This window comes from Tupaia chinensis, unplaced genomic scaffold (assembly GCF_000334495.1).
Source record: "Tupaia chinensis unplaced genomic scaffold, TupChi_1.0 Scaffold000381_1, whole genome shotgun sequence".
NCBI classification, from domain to species: domain Eukaryota; kingdom Metazoa; phylum Chordata; class Mammalia; order Scandentia; family Tupaiidae; genus Tupaia; species Tupaia belangeri.
Window position 1 is genome coordinate 4,145,953 of NW_006159883.1, and position 6,209 is coordinate 4,152,161.

Here is a 6,209-nt window from a genome sequence, read left to right on the forward strand (position 1 = left end):
CAGTAAGAAATTTTATCAGGTGTGATCCAATGAATGAAGTCAGAAGTCCTTATGGGGTTTGAGCACTATTTTTTTTTATTATCATCATAATCTTCTTTATATTACATTGGATTACATATAACTTTACAGTGTATTACATTGCTTTTTCACTTACCCCATTCCACACTGTCCTATTCTCATTAAGTACCTTCACTGTGTTTATGTCCTCCGAATTTTTGCTCTCTATTATAGAGTGCGGATAGTCGGTATATATTGAGTGGATACATACAATATCTTTCTTTCATAGCCTGGCTTACTTCACTCAGCAATAGATCCTCCATATCTGACCATTTTCTATCAAATTCCAGGGTCTTGTTATTTTTTATGGCTGAGTAGTATTCCATAGAGTATATATACCACACTTTTCCAATCCATTCATCAGTTTGTGGACATTTAGGTTGGTTCCATGTCTTGGCAATTGTGAATAATGCTGCAATAAACATGGATGTGCAAGCACTTTTCTGACTGAGCGTTCTCCTGTCTTTTGGGTAAATACCCAGAAGTGGGATTGCTGGATCAAATGGTAGTTCTATTTGTAGATCTTTGAGGAACCTCCATATTGTTCTCCACAGTGGTTGAACTAGTTTACATTCCCACCAACAGTGGAGGAGGGTTCCCTTTTCACCACATCCCCGCCAACACTTATCACTTTTTATATTCTTAATCTTTGCCATTCTGACAGGGGTTAGGTGGTATCTCATTGTGGTTTTTATCTGCATTTCCCTTATGATGAGGGATGTCGAGCATTTCCTCATATGCTTTTTGGCTGTTCGTATGTCTTCCTTAGAGAGACTTTTGTTCAGCTCACTTTCCCATCTTTTAATCGGGTTAATCATTTTTTTTCGCATAAGGCACTTGAGTTCCCTATGTATTCTCGTTATCAGTCCCTTGTCTGAGGCATATTTAACAAAAATATTTTCCCATTCTGAGGGTTGTCGGTTCACACTTGTTACTGTGTCCTTTGCTGTGCAGAAACTTCTTAGTCTAATATAGTCCCACTTGTCTATTTTAGGGATTATTGCCTGTGCTTTGGGAGTCTTATTTAAGAAGTCTTTGCCTACTCCAATGTCTCCCAGAGTTTCCCCAGCATTTTCCACAAGTAGTTTTATTGTCTGAGGTCTTAGCTTCAGATCTTTGATCCATTTTGAGTTGATTGTTGTTAACGGTGAAAGATGGGGGTTCAGTTTAATCTTTCTGCAGGTGGATACCCAGTTTTTCCAGCACCATTTACTAAAGAGGTTTTCCTTTTCCCAATGGATTGACTGATATCCTAAAACCTGTACTTTTGAGAACAAATAATATATTTGATTGGATCATCACACACTCCATGCAAGCTTTGAAAAAGCATAGTCTACCCCACAAATATGTACAACAATTAAATGTAAATAAGGAAGTATAAAGTTAAATTAAATTTAAAAATTGCTGGTGGGACCAATAGTGGCATGGTGGTAAAGGCACTTGACTCCCACATGGTTGATGGTGGTTTGACTCCTGAACCTGGTGGCTTGAAAATCATGCTGGGTGTGTGTATGTCCAAAATTCCAGCAGTAAGTGGAGGAGAAGGAACTGTGGTGTGGCCATACCCCCAAGGAGTGATTTCTCACTTTCTCCTCTGTCTCTCTCCAATGAGTGCACACACCCACTGGTAATACCTAAAAAAAGAATGAATTATGCTAAAATAATAGGCACAGGGACCAGCTGATGGCATAATGATTATGTTGCTGGACTCCCATGTAATCAACCTTGGTTTGAGTCCCAGACCTGGTGGCTTAAATCTCAAACCAGGCATGTGTGCATGCATACTCAAAGTCCTGAAAGGAGAGTGGAGGTAAAGGGATTGTAGTGAGGCCATCCTCCCTAGTGGTAGTGTGTGTGTGGGGGGGTAATTTCTTGCTTTCTGTCTCTCCAGAGAACATACATGCCCTATAGCAAAAATCTCTCTAAAACAAAACAACAAAATAGGCACAAACTAGGATACCCCAAGACATAGCATTACTTTATATATGCTATTTTCCAACACTTAATCTGCTTTTATGTGATCTTTTGAAATGTAGATGTTTTCCTCTCAATACTCTCTGCCTAAAGAATATACACACCACACTGGTACCTGGTAGGAAGAGAAAACCCCCCATAGTGCCTCCTCTACACAAGATACCCAGCAGATAGTGAATGAGCAGCTATGTTAACTCCTAGTACTGCTCTAAATAGTTCTTAAATTATTTACCCCTCTAAGATATTTTATTATTTTATTTATATACTATATCAAAGGAATATTATTATATGTAAGATGTATAATGAAATAAAATATCACAAAAGTTACAAATGAAAATCAACATTGATATAGTAATATTGGATATATAACAAATATTTAAAAGAACATATATTACAAGCATAGAGCTCATACATTACCTGTTACCCATTAAGAAATAGACATCGATATAAATGTAAGTATGGATATGTACATTCATAAATGTTTCTGAGATATTAGTGACCATGAATTGATTTTTAACTCCTTAGGACTTAAGTTTTATACAGTACTTACCTCATTTTTTGTTACAGTGAAGCTATTGAGCTTACATTTTAAAATTTATTTCTTCCTATCTTTTAAAGGACCTTGTTTTCTCTTCATCATCATTTGGCCTGATTCTTACCTGCATTATTAATGTTCTTCTGTCATCAAAGATGGTGAAGATAAGTCTGTTCAGCAGTATTTGTAGTCTTAGAAAACAGATTGTCGAAAAGCAAGCAAATTGTGCCTTGGACCAGCCTTAATTGTAAGTGTAGCCATTTGCCCTACCTTGGAGAAATGTTTTTTGAGTTATACTGACTGATAACCTGATAGAAATACTAGAGCATAATATAGTAACTCTAAGACTGTGTGTGTGTAAATATGTTAAAGACCTGGATAACAGGATTGGTTGGGAATGGTCGAAGCACCTAATATTTCTCTTGGAAAAGAGGAGAATGAAGAATACCACCATTCAAACACAAGAAAAGTTGTCTTATTTGTCATAGCTAAAATTCAACTTGTTATATTAATTGTATCAAAATAGTCATCTATATAGCCAAGTATGTTTTAGAACTTTATGATACTCCTTTTTTCCCACACCAAACACTAGAAATTCCCATGGCATCCACCCCGGACTGTGGCTTAAATATCCAAGTCAACCCCAGAATAGCAGAGGTATCCCACATGGCCAATTTAGAGTCCCAGACCTGGTGGTTTGAAATACATGCTGTGTTTATGTGCGTGCACACTCAAAATCTTAAGAGGAAAATGGAGGAGAAGGGATTGAAGAATGGCCATCCCCCCTGGAGAGGGAGGGAGGACCTCTCACTTTCCCTCTCTCTTTCTCTCTCTCTGTTTCTCTCTAGGAAGTGCACACACCCTATAGCAAAACTAAAAAGAGGAGAATAGAGAAGAGATGGTGGTATGACATCCCTCTCAGGGGGTAATTTGTCCCTGATCTAGCTCTCTCACACTCTTTGTTGAGCTCATACACCCTATAGCAAAACTAAAGAAGAAAACATTACCAGAGCAATAGCTAAAAATATGATTCTAAGCCTCACCTCAAATTAAATCAGAATCCCCAGTGAAAACGATGTGCTTTACTAACAGAGAGAGGAGGAAGCTATAGCAAGCTCCCCAGGTGTCTTGTGGTCAGGTGGTCTGGGAAAAGCTGGCTTAGTCCTAGGTAGGCTGGTAAAGTTTGAGGCCTTCAGGATCACATCAACAGTTGATTTTAGTACATAATCAATACAATACTCAATGTCATAATGTGCTGGCATTACCAAGCAGCCCTCCTGAGTTAGAGAGTTTATAGGTTTAATAAGCAGAACAAAGTTGCTTTCTCTTCAGTACAGATGGTTCAGATTGACTAAAAGAAAACATGCCCTGACATAGGGACATGATGAGCCCATTCAGACCTTTGTACAAATTAAAGAAAGGTCCCCTTTCGGTCCTGAGGGAAACAGCTATGCACTGGGACAAAGGGTTCAGCAAGGGGAACGTTGGCTTGATTACAGCTGCGTCCTTGTGCTTGATAATCTGGTAAAGCATTCCCAGGAACTAGTGGTGATTTAGCTATATAAACTGCCAAACCAAGAAATATCAAAAAGAAAAGATCAACTTTTAGGCCAATGACTATCCTGATATTTTAAGGTGATGGAACCCTTTTGTTGACCCAAACTGCATCTTATCATCTAATGATAAGCATAAAATGTATGTATAGGAAATGGGGTCAACATTCACAGATGTTTGCATCAGGTCTGTAAACTTCTTTTAAGTGTGGTATTGTTTTATTTTTATTTTTAGGTTGGTCTGTAAAATGATGCAACTCTTCCAGATCAAAATATTAATAAGGGCCTGGCTCTATGGCCTATTGGGTAAGGTAGCTGGATCCCAAATGGCTGACCTAGCAGCTTGAGAAACACAATCACGTGTGCACATGTATGCCCAAAATCCCAAAAGGAGGCAGAGATGGAGAAGGGATTACACTGTTACCATGATCCCCGTGGGTTGCTTCTTCTCCCTCCTTCTCTGCCTCTCTAGCAAGAAAGCTTTTATACCCAAAACAAAAACAAAAACAAACAAACAAACAAAAAAACAAAAAGAGAAAGGAAAGCTAAAATGGTACAGAAAAGTGTAAAATATTATGATCTAATTCTCTAGTCAGAACACTTTTCTTTTTTTTTTTTTTTTTTGGGAGGGTGTTTTTTGCCATAGGGCGCGTGCGCTAGCCAGACGGACAGACAGAAACACAGAAAGACAGAAAGCGAGAAAGCAACCCCCAGGGGGGATGGCCACACCGCAATTCCTTCTCCTCCATTCTCTTCTCGGGATCTTGGGTAAGCACGCACATGCGTCCGGCGTGAGTTTTAAGACACCGGGTCCGGGACGCGAACCGCGGTCAACTACATGGGAGTCCAGTGACATAGCCATTAGGCTAACTGCTGGTCCCAACACTTTCTTTAATAACTGCTCAGGCATTGACTTATACATAAGCAAATATATTCATTATTTGTTATTATAAATAATAGTTTATTTTGGATGCTGTTCTGCATCTTTTTTAAAAAATTACTTATTTTATTTATTTATTATTATGGGTTTATTTATTTATTTACTTATTTTTAGTTTTTGCTACAGGGCATGTGTACTCACCAGAGAGAGAGAGAGACAGAGATGTTGAGAGAGTAAGCCACCAGGTCTGGGACTTGGACCACAGTCAGCCATGTGGGAGTATAGCACCTTAACCACATGCCACTACAAGATGCTCTGCATTTTGACCTTTCATTTAATATATCTTGGATATGTTTCCATGTGGCAAATATAAATCTACTTTATTCTTTTTAAATAGCGCTTAGTGTTACATTTTAGTTGACTCCTGAACAGCACATTTGAACTTCATGAGTCCATTTATAAATGGATTTTTTTTTCAGTAAATGTATTGGAAAGACAATACAGTACTGGAAATGTATATTCTTTCTTATGGTATTCTTAGTAACATTTCTTTTCTCTAGTTTACTTTATTGTAGAAATATGGTATATAATACACATAACATGCAAACTATGTGTTAATTATTTATGTTATCACTAACACTTCTGGTCAAAGTAGGCTATTATTAGTTGAGTTGTGGAGAACTAAAAAATTACACATAGATTTTCAATTGCAAATGAGGTCAGTTTCTCTAGCTTCCATGGTATCTAAGGTCAACTGTATACAGATATAATTCATCTTTCACTTACTGATGAGCATTGAGAGTTTTTTTAATTATGCCAAATACCTAGAAGGACTGAAGTGAATATCTTTGTTCTTGTAATTTTGTACAATCTATAAACATTTCTATTGGGTAAATTCTTGAAACTGGATTTGTTAGGTCAAAATATTCACACTTTTAAATTTTTATATTAGACATTAGATATATGTGCTTCTCAAGCTATGATAAAGTACTCTTTTATTTTTTAATCACCCTACATCTCTTTAAGAATAATTTGGGACCAGCTGATGGCATAGTGGTTATGTTGCTGGACTCCCATGTAGCTGACCACGGTTTGTATCCCAGGCACACGCGCCCAGCGTGAGTTTAAGCCACCAGGTCTAGGAATCGAACTGCAGTTGACTACATGGGAGTCCAGCGACATAACCATTACGCCAACTGCTGATCCCACT